The sequence below is a fragment of the Sander vitreus genome, chromosome 1 (assembly GCF_031162955.1).
Source record: "Sander vitreus isolate 19-12246 chromosome 1, sanVit1, whole genome shotgun sequence".
NCBI lineage: Eukaryota > Metazoa > Chordata > Actinopteri > Perciformes > Percidae > Sander > Sander vitreus.
The window spans coordinates 40,288,068-40,310,567 of record NC_135855.1 but is presented as its reverse complement, the minus strand read 5'-3'; the positions used below and the strand labels follow the sequence as shown (position 1 = coordinate 40,310,567).

Genomic DNA, 22,500 nt, shown 5'->3' with positions numbered 1-22,500 from the left:
AATGAGAGAAAGCTCGGGTTTAACATCTTACCTAAAAAAGGCTCAGGAGAGAAACGTGGTCGCGTCCGTCAGTGTTACCAACAGCTCCGTCATCCAGAGGAGCACAGATCCTTCTGAGGAAGCCACACGGCCAACAGGATTCTCACACGGTCCCCCGATATCAGCTGATCTGAATACCAAGAGGCCGACGGCGAGGACAAAAGAGCCGGCCTGGAGAGAGCCAACACCCCCCCCGCGGCTTAAACACCTTAACCCCGCCCCTCCCTGATCCTCCATTCATAATCCCACCCCACCCCCACCGCAGGCGTCGCCCCCCCCCACAGGCAGTAACTAAGTACATTCACTTAAGTCCTGTACTTAAGTACAGCCAATCTGGATGTTGCAGCCATCAGAGGGCCGTTAGCACACAAACACACACACACACACACACACACACACACACACTTTCCTGATACTTTACAGACTTTTACTTAATAGTCACATTTTCCAATGCAGGAGTTGTACTTGTATTTCTACACTGTGGTATTAGGAGACAACTCGGGCGTGTTGTATCCTACATTGGGTTAGAAATGATTATACGTGCCTTTGTTTCCTCGCGTCTGGATGACGTCTTTTTACTTGGCTCAGTAAATCATGTGTAGATCGTTTCCAATTGGTCCAGAATGCTGCTGGGCTGCTGATAGGACCCCTATCCTGGCCTCTTTACACTGGCTGCCTGTTGGATTCAGGATCCAGGTCGAGATCCTTGTAATCACATACAGAGCCATCAATGGCCAGGCACCGGCCTGCATTAGTGTCTTCGAGATCCCTCTGATCAGGGCTTACCGGCTGTTCCCCGCACTAAGCTGAAGACTAACCCTACAGTCACATTAGCTACAAAAGAGAGCGTGCCTAGCCTACTCCTGCGTGCTTGGCAACAGTAAACAGAACTTCTCCGGTGCTACCTTCAAGCACGTCTTAAAAGTCACTTCAGAGGTATCGTCAAGTCACAAGACCGATGTTTTTGGATTAAAAAGTATTTCTTTCTCGATAGAAGTAACAAAATATGAGATAAAATGCCAAACATATCAGATATGTGCAGAAATACGACGTCCTGAAGCGTTTCCGCCATCTTGAATGGTTTTCTTCGACTCGAGCAACCAACGTGCATACGCCACGCCGCCCTCGCGCCGCCCTCGCGCCGCCCTCGCGCCGCCCTCGCGCCGATTGGCTGCCGCTTTGTCGCATCGCGCAGCATTTGCATCAAAACAGACTTCTTGTCTATTTCGTCCCCGCCTTGCTCGTGGCAGGTACCAGAAGCTCGTCGCTGGCAAACGGCCACTCCCATTGGCAATGAATGGCAGCCTGTCGCTTTGTCGCGGTCTCTTGTAGCGAATGTGACTGTAGGGTAAGGGGCCATCCATTGGCCGATCGTCCAAAACGAATCCTGAAAATGCACTTTTTCGAAACCTGGTCCCAGGGTGGAAAAAAAAAAACGGCACGCTTGCGGCTTCGTTTGGACGGCCAAGCCGCATACTTGCGTATCGATGAGGTCATCGCCACACCCCTCGAACTCTAGCCTTCGACCCCTTATCCCGCGACGACGTCTCACAACAACAACAACGGCGGACTACATGCTTGTGTTCCTGCTGGAGAAGATATTGAGCCTATTAGGGTTACTAGGGTGACATATACTGTCTGTTTGTATACAGCGCGCAAGCTTTATTTATTAAGCGATATGCTCCCGCCTCTTCTTCTCCGTTTTTGATGGATTTCTGCAGCAGAAACAGCGCCACCTATTGCCTGGAATATGAAGTAGCGTGTTGAGTCTTTTACAAATGGATCCGTTTGGATGCCAACATTCTTGACACGATGCCAGGGAAGACTAGCCTAGAAATCTAGACGCAGCAAATGTATTTTGCAGCCAGAGTCAGTCTAGCAACTCTCCGTTGGCTTGCGAGCTGGAAAAACCAAACTCTAGTCAGGCCAATCACATCGTGTATAGAGTCGGTGGGCGGGGCTTATGGCTGCTGCTGCTGACAAACAGCGGTCTTTGGAATCGGCTTTGGCTGCGACTCTGGAAGACTTGGAGTTCAGCTTTTCTTTGAGGAAAGAACAAAGAACGGCACTGAAGTCATTCTTAAAAAAGGAAGATGTGTTCTGAGTTTAAAGTGTAATCTATCATCTAGCGTTGCTCTGATTGGTTGTAGCGCTATCCTATTGCGTGCAGAGAGAATCTGAAAGACAACCGTTTATCCCGCCCCTCAGATTGAGCCCAGCCAATGGGGAGTTCCCAGACCCAACATCTGGATGTGGGTCAGACCCAGACCCAACATCTGGATGTGGGTCCGGCTTGTCAGGCTAAGGGAAGACGTGTGGGCGTGGCCTACGGCTGGGTCTCGTCACGTTGCCTCATGTTAAGAGTGGCTGCCTCTGCTGACATCTTTAAAAAGCATCTTTTTACTCAGGCGTTTGTTTAACCACATCGTGTGTTTTACTAGGATTTATTGTGCTTTTTAGGATTATCGATTTGTTTTGATGTATTCATTTATCTGGCCGGTGAAGCACTTTGTGCCTCTGTCTGTGATAAGTGCTATACAAATAAACTTCACTTACTTCATACTAGTATTTTACTGAAGGAAAAGGACCTGAATACTTCCTCCTCCAGCACTGCCCTCTGCCCCCCCCACCCCTCCGCTCAGGCCGTCTTAATGCGAGGACGCCACATGCTGGACACGGGCCATTAGCAACAAAACACCCCCGACAACTCCTTTTAACGCAGCGTTACGTACTTCACCTGCCGTTTTATTCTCGAGAAGGAGGTCAAAATGTTTCTAAATCACTGACTCAGAGCTCTCCTTCAGCAGGTGTTTTATTTCATCCATTACTGACCACACACACACACACCTCTCATCATAACACACACACACACACACACACACATAACACACACACACCTCTCATCATAACACACACACACCTCTCAAAATAACACACACACACACACACACACACCTCAAAATAACACTCACCTCTCATCATAACACACACACACACACACCTCTCAAAATAACACACACACACACACACACACACACTCTCAAAATAACACACACACACACACACACACACACACACCTCTCAAAATAACACACACCTCTCATCATAACACACACACACCTCAAAATAACACACACACACACACACCTCTCATCAGAACACACACCTCAAAATAACACACACACACACACACACACACACACCTCAAAATAACACACAACTCTCATCAGAACACACACCTCTCTCAAAATACCACACACACACGGCCTTCCCTTTTAAAACACACACATACATGTTTTACATGTTTAGAAAGACGCTGTCCTGTAGCTTACTAACGAATAAAAACGTGGTTTAATGTACGTAAACAATGATCAGTGATCACCAAATTTCTCTCTCATATTGCTCCTCATAACCACTGAAAACTGTCAAAATATCTAACCCAAAGTCCAATTATTATGGCCGTTATCGGACATTAAGCGTCTCTGCTTCACGTTTTCAGCAGGGCAGCGGAGCGGCTGTGGGTTGACTCTCCACGGTTCTCATGGGCTTTAGAAGTCATAACGTGAAAAGGCTTAACGTGGTTTAACGTACCTAAACAACGATCGATCGTCACCACGTTTCTGGTTCGATTTTTTGACATTTTTCAGTGGTTATGAGGAGCGATATGAGAGATTGATCTGGCCATGAGAAATTTGGTGATGATTGATCGTTGTTCAGGTACATTAAACCACGTTTTCACGTTAAGCAGAATGTCCCAACAGGCAGTGTTGTAGAGAAGCATGCAGCCAGCACAGCAGCAGAGCGGCTGTGTCTCTGTGTGTGTGTGTGTGTGTGTGTGTGTGTGTGTGTGTGTGTGTGTGTGTGTGTGTGTGTCTGCCCTGTGGTGATAGAGATTGTTGTGGATTTTTTGGCATCTGTCGCTCAAGGATTATGTCTTATGGACTTTTTTTTGTTTTGTTTTTTAACTAAAAATTGAGCTCGTGGTTTTCAAAAAAAGTGGTGGGTACAAAATGACTCATGACGAAATCTGGTTGGTACGCGCACCCACCGTCCCCAGCGAAATCGACGCCTATGCACACACACACACACACACACACACACACACACACACACCTCTCATCATAACACACACACACACAAAAACAGCCTTCCCTTTTAAAAACACACACACACACACACACACACACACACACACAGCCTTTCAGACTCCACAAACAGGAGTGCACAGAGAGAAAAGCAGCAGGGTCGTCTAAATCAGAGCTGGACTCCCACACGCAGCTCCGAGCTGAAGGCGATGCCGCTGCAGCAGCTCTGCTGCACATCACGACAGAACGCTGACGAGCAGGAGGACGCAGGTCAGGACTTATCCTGCTGCTGCTGCTGCTGGGGTTTCATCAAACACCTTTCACACAATAAGACACACGGGGTCAATCAAATAAACTCTGCGTGCGTGCGTGCTCTCTGTCAACATGCAGACAGGACAGATCAGCTTGCGCTTACTTGCTTTCAGTTTTGATTTAGCGTGAATCGGTCCTCGGTAGTACCGACGTAATTTGGTCGGTACCCCAAAAAGTACAGAGTTCGGTACCCAACTCTACTCGAGCCTCTCTCTAACCAACCCGCTCTCATTCCGAACTCGTTAAATAAGGACGTTTGGACAGTGGCTGTCAGCGTCTGATGAGACGAAAAAGGCGTCTTTCAGCGTCTTTGTGTAACGCACCGGGGAGAGCAGCAGTTAGAGAGGATTTAGAGAGTAGTATATATATATATATATATATATATATATATATATATATATATATATATATATATATATATATATATAGATATAGATATAGATAGGAGGTTGGTTGGGGGGGTGGATTGGTCAAACAAACCCAGGAGAGCTGGGTGAAAGTCGCTTGCTATAGTCATTTTTTTTCTTTCCTCCCGCGTGTCACAGAACCGTACGCCCACCCACGCCCCTTTCCTTAACATAACTGCGTCAAAAGGGACGGCAATAGTCCCGACCAAGCGCGTTTACTTATAGCGCTAAAGGGACGGCAATAGTCCCGACCAAGCACGTTTACTTATAGCGCTAAAGGAGACTTTTAGCGTCAATAAGAACGACAAAGGCACCTGGCCAAGCGTCCATATTTTACGAGACGAGTGTGAGAACGTGTTGCGATTGGTCGGCTGCGTTGACGAGGAAGCAGCCGGGGGTCCAAACTTCTCTCCTCCTTCTTTAAAAGATACTTTTTATGTAAAACTGAAATCTCTCTGAAGCTGAAATACAGACATAAAAGTCGCCCATCAAACCACTCAGAGCTACAAAAGAAGCATTTTAATATTTTATTTTAATCTTTTGGCTTTCCTCCCAAGCTCCCATCATTCGCTCTTAAGAAAAAACTCCCATCGGGACACGACACGGAGGAAATCACAATCTACGTATGCAGTAAAAAGCAGCGACGAAGTGAAATCCTATAACGGCAGAGTTCCCCTCTCTCACTTGTTAGGGTTTAATCCTCGGTGCTGGACAAACGGAACAAACACAGCCAACGGATAACGACCTGAAATCAACCAGAGCTTGGGAGGGATTATTAGCGGAGCACGCCGGCCTGCTGTCGCTGTCTGGGCGTTCTGGATTGGGTTCAGGGAGAAATGTTGAGAAAAAGACAAGCTACACACACACACACACACACACACACACACACACAACTTGCCTCACATGGAGGGGATCAGACGCAGGAGACACGTGTACACACAGCCGACATATTTATCTTCTGAAAATAATGTTTCATTGCACGTTATACCTTGTGTTGTCTCCCCGTTGACCGCGCAGCTTTTCAGCATTCTGGGTCAAAATGAAAACCTTTTTTTTTTTTTTTTTTTCACTTTTTCTGATGTCTTTGTCGATTGTTTTTTTGCAGCATTTTTTTTTTTTTCCCAAAAGATTATTTTTTGGGGCTTTTCTGACTTTTAACTTTGACAGGACAGCTAGGTGAGAAAGGGGAGGGGGGGGGGAGAGAGAGAGAGAGAGAGAGAGAGAGACCTGCAGGAAATCGCCACAGGTCAGATTCGAACCCTGGACCTCTGCGTCGAGGCATGAACCTCTATGTATATGCGCGCCTGCTCTACCCACTGAGCCAACCCGGCCACTTTTTGAAGCATTTTTTTCCCTCAGTGTTTAGGCAGTCCTTCCAGAAAAATGTGGCGTTTTTTTTGTGATTGTTTTGGGTAAAGATCCTTGATTATGCGTCACGTTTTCTGGAATATGCGAGATATTTATGCAATTGTATGCGAAGAAATTGCGGGAACTTGCAAAACGGCGGCGTCATCGCGGCTTCATCGCGGGGTTTCCAGCTTTTCGACGACGTTCACGTCAAGTAATGACGTCACTTCGTAACGCTCCCATGGCAGCAGGGGGGAACGGCTGCTCTCGTGTGACGTAAACACAACATTTTTCATCTTTCTGCTAAGACATTTGGGACTTTTTTGCAACGAAAATGCGGATTATGAAGTCACGAAAGCCCCGCGTATTTTGCGCGGAAATCGGCAATTTATGCAGCGAAAGCGCGCCCCCCCCCCGCATAAATATGCAGACTTTGGCTGATTATGCGTTGAGTTATGTGATCACATAATGATGTTTTTCTGGAGGGACTGGTCAAATGCTATAAAATACCCAAATTAATTGAAAGTAGTGAACTGATCATTTATTTTACACTAAAGAGCGTTGTAGGGAACCATCCACGTTATGTTTTTTGGACAATTTGGTTGAAAGAAACCCACATTTTTGATATAGAAACTTTTTTAAACAACAGGAGGATTAAACAACTACTGTACTTTAAATAAAGTCAACGTTGGCAAATACGCCCCCGATTCTGGAAGTTTGTGATCGCTTTTTTCCCCTAAAAAGAAACCTCTAAAGACAACAGCATCGACATGTTACGAACACAGGCAGGGCGTTAAAATATTGGATGTGGCGTTTCCTTCTGCGGGGTGCAAATGTTCCACCAGAACCAGTTCCTTCCAGAGATTATTTAGCAGAGCCGCCGTCGCTGCGTCCGGAGCTTAGCCCCGCCCAAGACGACTGTGATTGGTTTAAAGAACTGCAAACAACCCAGAGAGGTTTTTTTTTTCTCCTATCCCAGAATGCATCTGTGGTGTAGCCCGACCGTAGTCAGAGTAAAACTGGACACGCAGCAGCAACGAGGACGTGTAGAGACTGTCCAGGACGCCACAGTGAAACCTTCTGGCAACAGTTTCCATTAAAGAGGAAAGTCAAAGTGTGTTTGAATCTGTTGAAAGGCCCGGCAGGCTAATGTCTCTTTCTGCCTGGTCGAACACGTTATTTCTCATTGTGTGCGGCCACGGGCCGTAAATAAATCTGTGATTACCCACACGGCCCTCAGGTGGGGTTAATGGAGAAACCATTAGCACGAAGGGAAAGCAGAGCAGCAGCGAGAGGGATGGAGGAAAACAAGAGAGGAGGAGGAGGAGGAGAAGAACGCAGCCATGGGAATAATCAGCACATAATACTTGTTAATTTAGCTGATTATGAATCAGCCTGCCACCCTGCTGCGTGGTGCTCGGAGATGGGTCAGCAATTAAAACAGGATCAGATCAAATAAAAAGGGAGATATGTTCTATATTTCTCTATTTAAAGAAATAAAAAGTGGTTAAGAGGCCGGTGTTTTTACACGTTTCTCAGCGTCAACAAATCCCAAAAACAGCAGACCAATGTCTCTTAATAATCTCTGATAGGGCTTTAAAGAGCACCTTTGTCGAGTCCAAGACCAGGACTAGTCAAGACCAAGACAAGACCGAGTCCTAAAGGCAGTTACACACCAACCAGACGACCGACCGTCGGCAGAAAAGCCAGTTGGACTGATCGGTCTCCCCGAGTTCCTCGAAACACACCGAAGACACGAGACGTAATACGTCATGGCGGCTTGTTCAGAATACGATCTCATATTGGACTAAAATAGTTCACCGAAACGTGTTTCTGAAAACATTTTAAGAGAGAAACAGGCCGTGCATCTGAATCTGTCTTCATTTCAGATCAACAAAGGTCAGTTTGAAAGATTTTCGTCAGATTTTGAGAGGCTTAGTCACTGTCATCCCGCTCGCCGTTTCCGGGTGAGTCCCGACTGCCCCGTCTCTGACTGAGCATATTGGTCGGCCAAAATGAAGGCCGACGGCCCCTCCAACGGACGACGGCACGGGACACACCGAACAGACTCGAGTCACCGACCTCACCAGACTCTCCAACGGCCGATTATCGGCCCGGTGTGTAGCTGCCTTAAAAGGTTTGAGTCCGAGTCAAGACCGAGTCCAGGACAGAAAAAAAAATAAAAAAATCAATGAAAATGAATGGCAATAACGTTAGCACGCAGATGCAGGGGGCGTGCAAAGATCTAGTGTGTGATTGGTTATCAGGTGGTCAGTGTTTCACTTTCACTCCAATATTATTATAAACATAATAAAGAAACCTGGACTCGTCGAGACCAAAAGCCATATTTGGCAAGACCAGTGGTGGAGACCGAGACAAGTCCAAATACCAGCGAGTCCGAGACAAGTCCGAGACCATAGAAAGCCGTCTCGAGTCCAGACTCGAGTACTACAGCCCTGCTCTCTGACGCCTCACAAATATATAGTTCCATCAGTCATTCCCTACTCTGGATCAATGGAAGTACATTTCCAGGATAAAGCCTGACATCCAGCGCGTGATGTCCCTCCCCTTCCTCTCTCTGTGTGTGTTGCCGTTCTCAAACTCCGTTCTCTTCGGGAAACAACAACAACCTTCGAGCTAGCGAGCTACACGCTGAAAATGTCAAGTTCTGAAGAACATTTAGACGGTGCAACAAGGCAGACCTGCTCAGTTCTTTCAGGGAATGATTGGAAAGATTAACAAAGAATATGTTTAGGACATTTCCTCTCTCTCTCTAGAAATGCAAACAACCCAGAGAGGTTTTTTTTCTCCTATCCCAGAATGCATCTGTGGTGTAGCCAGACCTTATTTTACAGCGCTGTGGCGGTACAAGTCCAAACTTGTATGAGTTTTATTTAGGGCTGTCAATCGATTAACAAATGTAATTAATTACATACTCTGTGATTAATTAATCAAAATTAATCGCATACATAATTAACGGTGCCTGAACCGATACTTTTTAAGAAAGTAAACAAAAAAGGTACTAAACAACAGTTGGTGACATTAAAGAACGGCTTGTTTATTGCTAAGGCCATATGGTCAACATTAAATGATTTAATAATAATGTATAACAATAACTTATTTCACTAGTAAATTGCTGTTGAACGACAAAAACAACAACCAGATGGGAAAAGGACATTTACAATAACTTCAAATGCACCACGAGGCTGTAGTTTACCAGTTTCATTGAACGCACCGTCTGTGTTGTCTCTCCGACGGCAGCTGCAGATTGTTACATCCCGGTGTTGAATCCTCTACAGTAAAACACAGTCACACTTTACACCATTTAGCGTTAGCTGTCAGCATTTTAACCGTGTTTAATCCAGCTACTAGCTAGCGGTAGGCTAACGTTAGCTGCTGTTGAGTATAGTGTTAACTAGCTAGCGGTAGGCTAACGTTAGCTGCTGTTGAGTATAGTGTTAACTAGCTAGCGGTAGTTTAACGTTAGCTGCTGTCGAGTATAGTGTTAACTAGCTAGCGGTAGGTTAACGTTAGCTGCTGTCGAGTATAGTGTTAACTAGCTAACGGTAGGCTAACGTTGGCTGCTGTTGAGTATAGTGTTAACTAGCTAGCGGTAGGCTAACGTTAGCTGCTGTTGAGTATAGTGTTAACTAGCTAGCGGTAGGCTAACGTTAGCTGCTGTTGAGTATAGTGTTAACTAGCTAGCGGGAGGCTAACGTTAGCTGCTGTTGAGTATAGTGTTAACTAGCTAACGGTAGGCTAACGTTAGCTGCTGTTGAGTATAGTGTTAACTAGCTAGCGGGAGGCTAACGTTAGCTGCTGTTGAGTATAGTGTTAACTAGCTAGCAGGAGGCTAACGTTAGCTGCTGTTGAGTATAGTGTTAACTAGCATCACGTGCAGCGGGGTTTGTGTTTCCTGTAACGTCCGTTTCAGAGCAGCAGAGAGAAGAGCAGACATATCAGTGGCACCAGATTTTCATCTGTACGCAAACGTCAATATGGAATGGATTAATCTGCATTAATTTTTTTAACGCGTTATTTTGACAGCCCTAGTTTTATTAGAAGAGGAGGAGGAATTCTCAAAGGATAAAACAAATGTAAATGACAAAAGTTTAGAGAGGTTTAATAATAGTTTTATACTTTCAGTTGTATGAGCTGCAGAGTACTTCAGGGCTCACTCAGCAGAGTGTGTAACATTAATATTATACAGCACATAGCTTTGAAATATTGATCAGCCATATTTTAATGGTCAGGTCCACTTTGCTGTTACGCAGAGAAGGAAGCTGATTAAACACAAGAGCGGAGACGGAGTCAAATTCAAGTTCAAACACTACTGTAGGTCGTCAGGAAGAAGGTTTAAATAAAACAAGACGTTGAAAGAAAGAAGAATAAAGAGTAGGATTTAAAAAAGAAGACGATCCTACTCTCTTTATTCTTCTTTCTTTCAACTTCTTGTTTCATTTAAACCTTCTTCCTGACGACCTACAGTAGCGATAGGGTCGTTATTCTATTTTAATTGAATGAAGACATTTGGACAATAAAGAAATGCGGGTTTTAGTACAAAAAAAGTCTGCTCCTTTGAAGGAATAGTTTTGAGATCTTGTGAAATACTTAATTGATTTCTTGCATTGCAGAGATCTGGATTGACGTCTGCACTGTGAATATGAAGCAACAGCCAGACGACCGTTAGCTTAGCAGGATTAAAGAAACATGACGGACTCTACAGAAGAGGTCATTATCTTTGAGTTTCTGCACGGGAAAGTCAGCGGACGCCACAATCTTCTGAACGTAGTCATACTGAGGAATCCAGAGAGAGTTGTGTGGAGCTGATAGTCTTAATTAGCTTTGTAGCAACTAATTTGGCAACGGCTTGAATGTAACGGACGTTCATTAATATCTAAACGTTACGCACTAAAGCTTTAAACTAGGGCTGTCAATCGATTAAAAAATGTAATCTAATTAATTACATACTCTGTGATTAATTAATCGCATACATAATTAACGGTGCCTGAACCGAAGACAGTAAAAAAAGAAAAGAAAGAAATAAAAAGGGTACTAAACAACAGTTGGTGACATTAAAGAACAGCTTGTTTATTGCTAAGGCCATATGGTCAACATTAAATGATTTAATAATAATGTATAACAATAACTTATTTCACTAGTAAATTGCTGTTGACCGACAAAAACAACCACCAGATGGGAAAGGGACATTTACAATAACTTCAAATGCACCACGAGGCTGTAGTTTACCAGTTTCATTGAACGCACCGTCTGTGTTGTTTCTGCGACGGCAGCTGCAGATTGTTACATCCCGGTGTTGAATCCTCTACAGTAAAACACAGTCACACTTTACACCGTTTAGCGTTAGCTGTCAGCATTTAACCGTGTTTAATCCAGCTACTAGCTAGCGGTAGGCTAACGTTAGCTGCTGTCGAGTATAGTGTTAACTAGCTAGCGGTAGGTTAACGTTAGCTGCCGTCGAGTATAGTGTTAACTAGCTAGCGGTAGGTTAACGTTAGCTGCCGTTGAGTATAGTGTTAACTAGCTAACGGTAGGCTAACGTTAGCTGCTGTTGAGTATAGTGTTAACTAGCTAACGGTAGGCTAACGTTGGCTGCTGTTGAGTATAGTGTTAACTAGCTAACGGTAGGCTAACGTTAGCTGCTGTCGAGTATAGTGTTAACTAGCTAACGGTAGGTTAACATTAGCTGCTGTTGAGTATAGTGTTAACTAGCTAACGGTAGGCTAACGTTGGCTGCTGTTGAGTATAGTGTTAACTAGCTAACGGTAGGCTAACGTTAGCTGCTGTTGAGTATAGTGTTAACTAGCTAACGGTAGGCTAACGTTAGCTGCTGTTGAGTATAGTGTTAACTAGCATCACATGCAGCGGGGTTTGTGTTTCCTGTAACGTCTGTTTCAGAGCAGCAGAGAGAAGAGCAGACATATCAGTGGCACCAGATTTCCGTCTGTATGCAAACGTCAACATGGAATGGATTAATCTGCGTCATTTTTTTTAACGTTATTTTGACAGCCCTACTTTTACTTAATACTTTTCCCGTTTTAACCTTTTAAATATTTAAAAAATAAGAGTTTACTTGTAAAACGCAATCTGCTAAATAATTGCATCGTATTCTTGTTTGATTCCATTGTTTTTGTAATCGTTAGGAGCCAAAATAACGATTAAAAGTAGATTATTCCACAGCCCTACATTCATGTAAACACACTGCCAACACAAAGATGACACAAAGCTGGATTTAAACTCAGCAAACTATCCCGTTAAGTGTGCTCTACAACGACAAAAAATGTTTTGTACATTGCAACGTGGAAAATGTGCTTTTCTGACAGAACTTTGTAAATAAATACTGCTGAGGTTCCTCAGCAAACATCACGGGTCCCACGAAGGAACCTTGAGGAACTCCACAACTTAAAAAGGAGCAATATGTAACACTGACAATTAATTTTCTGGCGCCTGGGTAGCTCACCTGGTAGAGCGTGCACCCATATGTAGAGGTTCACTCCTTGACGTAGCGGCCGCCGGTCCTTTGTTGCATGTCGTTCCCACCCTCTCTCCCCTTTCATGTCTTCAGCTGTCCTATATAAATAAAACGCCTAAAATGCCCAAAAAGAATCCCCAAAAAAAAAGATTTTCATTTTCACTGTTAATGCATATTAGTTCAAAATATCGGCTATTATAGGTTTCATTAACTACTCATAATCTGTATCATTGGCGTTGCAAAAAACTGTATTGGTCGATCCCTACTATGGACAAGGCAAACAGTCACCTTTTTCGGCTAAACGTAACTGCAACGACCGCTACAAAGACAGCGACCTAGAGGTACCCTGTACCCTGTACTGTGTACCCTGTATCCTGTACCGTGTACCGTGTACTGTGTACCCTGTATCCTGTACCCTGTACTGTGTACTGTGTACCCTGTACTGTGTACCCTGTACTGTGTACCCTGTACTGTGTACCCTGTACTGTGTACCCTGTACCGTGTACTGTGTACCCAGGTCACAGCCTTCAATTGGCGGCTAAACTTTTACGGTTACGGCCACTGAACAGAAGCAGGGGAACGAATTTCAGCAGGGGGAGATTTTTGTTTCATTTATTTTTATTACTTACTTTATTTATTTATTTTTTATTTATATATATATATATATATATATATATATATATATATATATATATATATATATATATATATATGATAATTTTTTGGGGCATTTTAGGCCTTTATTTATATAGGACAGCTGGAGACATGAAAGGGAACGACATGCAGCAAAGGGCTGCAAGCGGAGCCGAACTTGCGGCCGCTGCGCTGAGGAGTTAACCTCTACACATGGGCGCGCGCTCTACCAGGTGAGCTACCCAGGCGCCCAAAGAGATTTGTTTTATATCTGGCAACCTGGGTGTCAAAATGGGCAGTGGACGACAACACACACTGCACTGTAGCCAGAGAAGAAAAGTATTTCAACATGTTTTAAACAGTAATATTCCTGAATTAGTATAATTATCAGAGTGAAACTAAATCCTGTTATTTCTTTAGATACAGACTTGTTGTGGACTTTCGTTTTCACAAATAAAATATGCTATAACATCATGCCAACATCTGAACCTCCTCGGTTATTTTCTGCAGAATAATAGTGCAGCATCTGCTGTTTTTCCCTCTCTTGCGTCTCATTTTTTATATTTTATTTCTTTTCTACTGCATCCTCCACCCGCTCCTCCTCTTTCTATGATTAATTACAAAATGCAGCCATCTGCCGCCCACGCTAACGGGTCACACAGCATCACAGACCGATCACAATGACCATCGATTGTAAAGCGTAATCACACGTATACAAACAGCTCTGTAATTATTTGCTCGGATACTCTGCAGAATGAGTCACACCATGCTCAGGAATGGGATTGCTTTTGTTTTCTAACTACACCTTTTCAACACTCTCTGGTTCCAGCTTCTGGTTTTCTTTGTTAAATGTTACAGTGAATTTAATATCACAAGGATTTTGGACTGTTAGCGAGACAAACCAAGCAAATTCAAGACTCTATTACATTATGTAAGAAAAGTGTCCTTTAAAAAGGTGCTCTAAGCGATGTCACACGTTTTTTAGGCTACAACATGTTTTGTCACATACAGCAAACATCTCCTCACTATCTGCTAGCTGCCTGTCCCCTGAACACACTGTAAAAAACATCTCCTCACTATCTGCTAGCTGCCTGTCCCCTGAACACACTGTAAAAAACATCTCCTCACTATCTGCTAGCTGCCTGTCCCCTGAACACACTGTAAAAAACATCTCCTCACTATCTGCTAGCTGCCTGTCCCCTGAACACACTGTAAAAAACATCTCCTCACTATCTGCTAGCTGTCTGTCCCCTGAACACACTGTAAAAAAACATCTCCTCACTATCTGCTAGCTGTCTGTCCCCTGAACACACTGTAAAAAAAACGCGGTCTCTGTAGACAGCCCAGGCTCGACAAACACCAACAAAAACAAACTGTGCCAACCTGCACCACCAAACATAACAAACGTCTTCCAGCGTTCCAGCCAATAACCGACAAGAAGGATTTGGGGTTGCGGGATGAGTGCGCGGAAGCACAGAAGGAAGGGGGGGGGGAAGAGAGAGAGAGGAGAAGGATTGCTTTGTGACCGGCACGTAGAAATACGTGGCCGGGTTGGTTCAGTGGGTAGAGCAGGCGCACATATACATAGAGGTTTATGCCTCGACGCAGAGGTCCAGGGTTTGAGTCCGACCTGTGACGATTTCCTGCCGGTCTTCCCCCTCTCTCTCCCCTTTCTCACCTAGCTGTCTTGTCCATTAAAGTTGGAAAAGCCCCCAAAAAAGAAAAAAGAAATACCGTACGTGCCAGGATCAGGCACGTACAGTATCTTACGCATTGGGTGTGTTTTCACTGTTAGAGCGTGAAGATCCTGTAGTTAACGTGGTGCTGACAGTAATAAATATGTGGAATAAATATGGATTACAGGGCTTTACTTTTCGTAGCATTATGTGCGATTAATCGCTGAATGTCTATAGTTAATCGCGATTAATCACGTTTTAGCACGATTAAAAAACAGTTTTTAAGAACATATTAACAATGGAAAGCCGTTCTTACCAGTGGATCTTCATTGGGAATCAAATGAATGCAAAGAAAGTGACTTAATGAAGTTGACTTTAGGATTTGTATTTGTTTATTATTTATTTATTTATTTACTGTAAATAAAAGAAAAGGTGTGAATCTAGACACATATTTGAATCTGGAGTCAATCTAGTGTTTAGTAACTCCTAAATAATGTAGATTCCTCACTGACGTCCAGTGATCAGCGGTTAATGAGGCAGCGTCTGCAGCTCCTTGCAGCTGTTCCAGTGTGGCTGCTTTCTCCGTGTCGTACAGGCTGTGTATCCGTGAAAACTGCTGTCCCCCTCGACGGCAACGAGACAGGTCAACCGTAGTACGTCTTTAAGACCCGAGTCCTCTACGATGCTGACAGGTCTGCAGTTAGTTGCCACCCGTTTCCAAGAGCTGTAGTCATTTTTGGGCTAGCAGGTAGCATCACGTTAACTGTACTACTATGCTAAGCTCGTAGCTGGTAGCTCCAGCTTGACGTGCTTCGGTGATATTTTAGTGCATATGGCTTTGACTTGTCTACGAGCCGTCCGGGAGTTTTGGAAAATAAAAAGCTCCATTCAGAGTCATTGCTGCTGTGTTTCTCCATCATGCTGCAGCCTGCAGCAGCAGGATGTGTTAGGAGGAAGTGGCAGCTTGATGATAAGTAACGGTGCTGCAAAGGGTCAAAATACTATCCTGTTAGGCACGACGCAAAGCCCAGTGAAGTGTACAGTAAATGAATAAATGGCGGCATGCGATTAAAAAAATTAATGCTGACAGCCCTAGTACGAATGGTTCATGAGAACAGCCTGAGTAGTAGTAGTAGTAGTAGTAGTAGTAGTCCACATGGCATGTAAACTGATCTTCAGCTGGTGCCCCCTTTTAAATAATCCCCATCGGCCTGAAACATGCCGTACATGCTTGTTCTCCTCAGAGCCGCCACGCTGCGCTGCCCCCCCCCCGCGCCCCCCCCCCCCACTAACAATAACATAAAGGGCTCCAGGTGAAGGGTGAGGCCGACGCGTCAGGAATTCCAATAGCACACTTGAAGGATTTCCGAGCGAATGTTAAAATGGAATTTCTCATTTCCTAAATCTGATTTTACGCTTCCTGGACGGGTTAAGTGTGGAGTCAGCCGCGACAGCGCGAGCTCCTCGAGGTCTGGTGCTCAGATCTTATTAGGAAGACGGAAAGAGAGTCTTAAAAGCTATTTCCTACAGTTTCTTTCTTTGGGAGCTCTTGTCTTGATTACAATGTAGAGAGGAAGAGAGCAGGGGTGGAATGTAACTAAGTACATGTACTCCAGTACGTACTGTACTTAAGACACACACACACACACACAACGTTAAAGGGAAAATCCGCTCCAGCTACAGCGATCATTTCGGCACCGCCTCTATTTCTTCCGCGAGATTCGAGCGTATGTGTCAAGCCAGCAGTGGTGAAATGTAACTAAGTACATGTACTCCAGTACTGTACCAAATGTTGAGGTACTTGTACTTTACTTGAGGCTTTTCTTTTCATGCCACTTTCTACTTCTACTCCGCCACATTTCAGAGAGAAATATTGTACTTTTTACTCCACTACATTCATCTGTTCCAGCTTTAGTTACTAGTTACTTTAGTTACTCCTCTACATTCATCTGTTCCAGCTTTAGTTACTAGTTACTTTAGTTACTCCTCTACATTCATCTGTTACAGCTTTAGTTACTAGTTACTTTAGTTACTAGTTACTTTAGTTACTCCGCTACATTCATCTGTTCCAGCTTTAGTTACTAGTTACTTTAGTTACTCCGCTACATTCATCTGTTCCAGCTTTAGTTACTAGTTACTTTAGTTACTCCGCTACATTCATCTGTTCCAGCTTTAGTTACTAGTTACTTTAGTTACTAGTTACTTTAGTTACTTTAGTTACTTTAGTTACTCACTACATTCATCTGTTCCAGCTTTAGTTACTAGTTACTCCGCTACATTCATCTGTTACAGCTTTAGTACTAGTTACTTTAGTTACTAGTTACTTTAGTTACTCCACTACATTCATCTGTTCCAGCTTTAGTTACTAGTTACTTTAGTTACTCCTCTACATTCATCTGTTACAGCTTTAGTTACTAGTTACTTTAGTTACTAGTTACTTTAGTTACTCCACTACATTCATCTGTTCCAGCTTTAGTTACTAGTTACTTTAGTTACTAGTTACTTTAGTTACTCTGGATCCTTTACTTTATACAATGGGAGGATTCTTCTTTACTTTTAATACTTTAACTACATTTTCCTGATGAGACTTACAGACTTTTACTGAAGTAACACTTTCAATGCGGGACTTATACTTGTAACGGAGTATTTTTTTTACAGTGTGGTAATAGTGAAGGATCTGAATACTTCTTCCACCGCTGGAAGAGAGCCAAATGAACCCATGAATGATGCATTTCATCTGCCAAATGGCAAAGCATGCAGGATCTCTTCCAGAGTGGGAAGTAAGAGTGACAGGAAGCAGCAGCAGCAGAGTGTCAAAGAAGTCACAGCTGTTCCAACCATGTGTGTGTATGTAGATGCTCCGTTTGTGGTTATATGCCGATGTTTATTCTAGCGGTGGGTAGGGATGGGTATCATGAATAGCCCCGATATCGTAGATTGGGAACAGATGCTTTAGGTGTTTGATACACATTGTTCTATTTTGTCATTTAAAGCTGCTCCAATCAATATCTTAAATAAAACGGGTAGAGAATTATTACCCGATTCCTTCTCTCCTAACTTCCTTCTTCTTTACTTGACTTTGGCTTATTATGTCAGTTATTGTGTGTTACATTAGCAACTTACAACTTATCTTGCACCCGGCGCAGCGTGGCGCAAACCCCGACGCAAGTGCGGCGTGCTGGTCTTACAGGGAGGTGTGTTCAGGTGCATTCTGGGCGTGCTGGTCTTACAGGGAGGTGTGTTCAGGTGCATTCTGGGCGTGCTGGTCTTACAGGGAGGTGTGTTCAGGTGCATTCTGGGCGTGCTGGTCTTACAGGGAGGTGTGTTCAGGTGCATTCTGGGTGTATTGCTATCTTGAGGCAGCGGGAAGTGATGGCACCATTGACCAACAAAAACCTGGTCTAAAGTCAATAACGCAGCATTTCATTGTTATTTTAACAGAGCATTAGTAAAATGCTCCTAGGCTCGTGCACAGCACGTGCACACTATGCTTGTTACACACACAGGGACGCACAGCAGCACACACACACACACACCAGCACACACACATGCAGAAGATTACACATACAAATATTACGGTGCAAATCCTCCATCATAACAGCAATGCTCCAAGGTCCAAACGCGCCTGGCTTTTAAAGGGAATGGGAGATGATCTCTGATTGGTTGATTGCATGTTACGCCCAAAACACACCTCTGATTAATGAAGACACTAAGAACAACCCTTTAGAACCATGCGCCCGGCGCACGGACCCTTTTTATCAGCCGTCAAACTAGTCTTGCATTGCCACACCTTCCTAGTCCACACAGCATTTCTAGATGGGAGAACAACGTGCTCTAGTTGATTGGCATTTCTTGTATGTCGTGTGTGTGCTGCGATGGGGCAGTATGTGTGTGTAGTGCGTGGCGTGTGTGTGTGTGTGTGTGTGTGTGTGCGTGTGCGAGGGGAGTGTGTGTGTGTGTGTGTGTGCGAGGGGAGAGGAGTGTGCGTGTGTGTGCGCATGTGTGTGTGTGTGTGTGTGTGTGTGTGCGCGGATGTGTGTGCGAGTGTGTGTGTGTGCGAGGGAGTGTGTGTGTGTGTGCGTGTGTGTGTGTGCGTGGGGAGTGTGTGTGAGAGGAGTGTGTGTGTGTGCGCGTGTGAGAGGAGTGTGTGTGCGAGGGGAGTGTGTGTGCGCACGCGTGTGTGTGTGTGAGGAGAGTGTGCGTGTGTGAGGGGAGTGTGCGTGTGTTCGTGCGTGGGGAGTGTGTGCGTGTGTGTGAGGGGAGTGTGCATGTGTGCGGAGTGTGCGTGTGTGCGTGCGAGGGGAGTGTGCGTGTGTTCGTGCGTGCGCGCATGTGTGTGCGTGTGTGAGGGGAGTGTGCATGTGTGTGCGTGTGTGCGTGCGAGGGGAGTGTGCGTGCGTGCATGTGAGGGGAGTGTGCGTGTGTGTGCGTGCGTGTGTGCGGGAGTGTGCATGTGTGCGGAGTGTGCGTGTGAGGGGAGTGTGCGTGCGTGCGTGTGAGGGGAGTGTGCGTGTGTGTGCGTGCGTGCGTGTGCGTGTGTGTGCGTGGGAGTGTGCGTGCATGTGTGTGTGTGTGCGTGCGGAGTGTGTGTGTGTGTGGAGTGTGTGTGTGCGTGTGTGTGTGTGGTAGAGTGACTGTGATAATCTTCAGAGTGAGTAGTGACTCTGGAGTCCCCTGTGTTTTCTGACCACGGTTTTCGAGAGGTGCAGGTCAGGCTACGGCGTAGGTTCGCGTCTCCACGTACCAACCTACCTACGTACGTAGCAACTGCGTAGATTACACACAGAAGCATCAATCAAGCTTAATTCATAACGACTGCATCCCTCGCAACGGTTTGAGACTCCACTGCTATTTTCTTCTACCTGCAAATTTACAGCATGAATGTTACTGTATCTGGAGAGAGAAAACGGCGTGGTAGCAAGCAGAGCTGGGAGTCTCTACTTCAGGAGTACATCTCCAGGAGCTGCACGTTTGTTTTTTTTAGGATTTGAAATGCATCCAAGAGGAATTAGGTCATCAGCCATGACCTTAAAATGTGGCCAAATTAGACCAAATGTATATATAAATATCAAAGACTTAGATTTAAGTTATTCAAACAGAGATTCACAGATATATTTACATTGCAAATGATTCTGCAGAAGCAAAAGCGTGTGGGTGTGTGTGTGTGTACGTTCTGAGGGGGTTTCTTAACATGGCTCAACGGATCAGAATGTAGCTCAGTCAGACCTTATCCAAAACACACACACACACACACACACACACACACACACACACACACACACTTTAACTACCAGATACACGCAATCATAGGCATACATTTCAGGGAGATGCAGAGGATATGTCCCTCCCCCCAAAATATTTAGAAGAGGTAGACTTATCCCCCTCTAAAAAATATGAAAGACAACCCCCCCCACCAGCTGCTCAATAATATAAATAATTATGAATCATAATTTCATTTAGGCAACGTAAATAGACATTTCTGGCATAAATGGATGCAGAAATAGCACCAATGTGAAGTGTTTGATGCTCAAAAGACCCCCAGGCCCCCCAGTTATAATGTGACCCCCCCCCCACACACCCCCCAAAACAAAACCTACGCCCTCGCATGCACATAATCCACCAGAAGCAGAATCCCAGCCAACTGCTTTCTGTTTCAGTCGGATTCCTCCTGAGTCACAAATCTGAGCTTCTTTATCTTCCACAGCGACATTTAAAGAGTAAATCTCCTCACCTGTGTGTGTGTGTGTGTGTGTGTGTGTGTGTGTGTGTGTGTGTGTGTGTGTGTAGTTCTGTTGGTTGTTACTTCCACTGTTGTTCTGAGCCGCGAATCACTCCATATCCTAATCCAGCTGGGGGATTTGTAAACCATTCAGAAATCCATCCAGAAATAGGGGATAAAAGCTCTGCATAGGCTTCCAATCCAGAAGGTGTGTGTGTGTGAGTGTGAGAGAGAGAGAGAGAGAGAGAGAGAGAGAGAGAGAGTGTGTGTGTGTGTGAGAAACACTCACATTAACAGCTCTGCAAAAGTGTCCTCAAACACGCACACGAACACACATGTAGGCTACGCAGACCGAGCAAACGGAGCAGAGACGCGGTGTGACACTGCAGCAGAGAACCGGAGGAAGAGGCTGGATCCGTGCACAGTTCACGCCCAGGACGGGGCGCCTTTCCCGGGTTGGAGTAAAGAGAATGTACGGTGTTGTCTGCGGTTCTCAACAATCCAGTCCTAGTCATTCAGGAGCCGGCGGACGGTGTTCTGTCTGAGGGGATCACGCACTGCTGTCTCCGCTCAGCTCTGCCTGAAGAATGAGGCCGACTGCACTAGCACCACCCACACCAGGATAAACCCCGCCCCCCACATGGGCTCAGCCAATAGCAGAGACAGATCTCTCTCTCTCTCTCTCTCTCTCTCTCTCTCTCTCTCTCTCAATTCAAAGGCGCTTTTCAGTATTTGCCAAGTATGAAATAAAAACAAAAATGTAGGTAAAATAAGTAAATATCTAATATATGTGAAAATTAAAATAAACCTTGATTAAATAAAAGATACTACAATTAAGAACATTCTCAAATAAAATATATAATCAACATGTAACATGGCAACATTATTGAAAACACACTACATAAAAATATACAAAACACTGTAAGATAAAAATAGAAAGGTGAGTACCCCCCTCACATTTTAGTACATATTTCATTATATCTTTTAATGGGACAACACTGAAGAAATGACACTTTACTACAATGTAAAGTAGTAAGGTTACAGCTTGTATAACAGTGTAAATGTGCTGTCCTCTCAAAATAACTCAACACACAGCCATTAATGTCTAAACCCTGGCAACTAAAGTCAGTACCCCCCTATGTTAGATTCCCATAGAGGCAGGCAGACTTTTATTTTGAAAGGCCAGTTATTTCATGGATCCAGGATACTATGATCCTGATAAAGATCCCTTGGTCCCCCCATCATCACATACCCTTCACCATACCCCCCCATCATCACATACCCTTCACCATACCCCCCCATCATCACATCCCCTTCACCCATACTCCCCCATCACCACATCCCCTTCACCATACCCCCCTATCATCACATACCCTTCACCATACCCCCACATCATCACATACCCTTCACCATACCCCCCCATCATCACATACCCTTCACCATACCCCCCACATCATCACATACCCTTCACCATACCCCCCATCATCACATACCCTTCACCATACTCCCCACATCATCACATACCTTTCACCATACCTCCCATCATCACATACCAGAAGGGTATGTGATGATGAGTAGTATGATGTATGACTGTGTGTGTGTGTGTGTGTCTGTGTGTGTCTGTGTGTGTCTGTGTGCATGTGTCTGTGTGTGTGTGTGTGTGTGTGTGTGTAGTGTGTGTCTGTGTATGTGTGTGTGTGTGTGTGTGTGTGATGTCTGATATGTGTGTGATGTCTGTGTGTGTGTAGTGTGTCTGTGTGATGTGTGATGATGTGTCTGTGTAGTGTCT

The 22,500-nt window shown here is 44.7% G+C and overlaps 1 protein-coding gene across 1 annotated transcript in view; it reads right to left on the bottom strand.

Annotated features, from left to right (window-relative positions):
• Window positions 1-21,276, bottom strand: part of large2 (LARGE xylosyl- and glucuronyltransferase 2) — a 116,048-nt gene extending 94,772 nt beyond the window's left edge. Inside the window, exon 1 of the mRNA XM_078255863.1 lies at window positions 21,001-21,276. The gene's annotated coding sequence lies outside the window, so the exon portion shown is untranslated. The remainder of the gene's footprint in view (window positions 1-21,000) is intronic.
• Window positions 21,277-22,500: the final 1,224 nt, after the last annotated feature.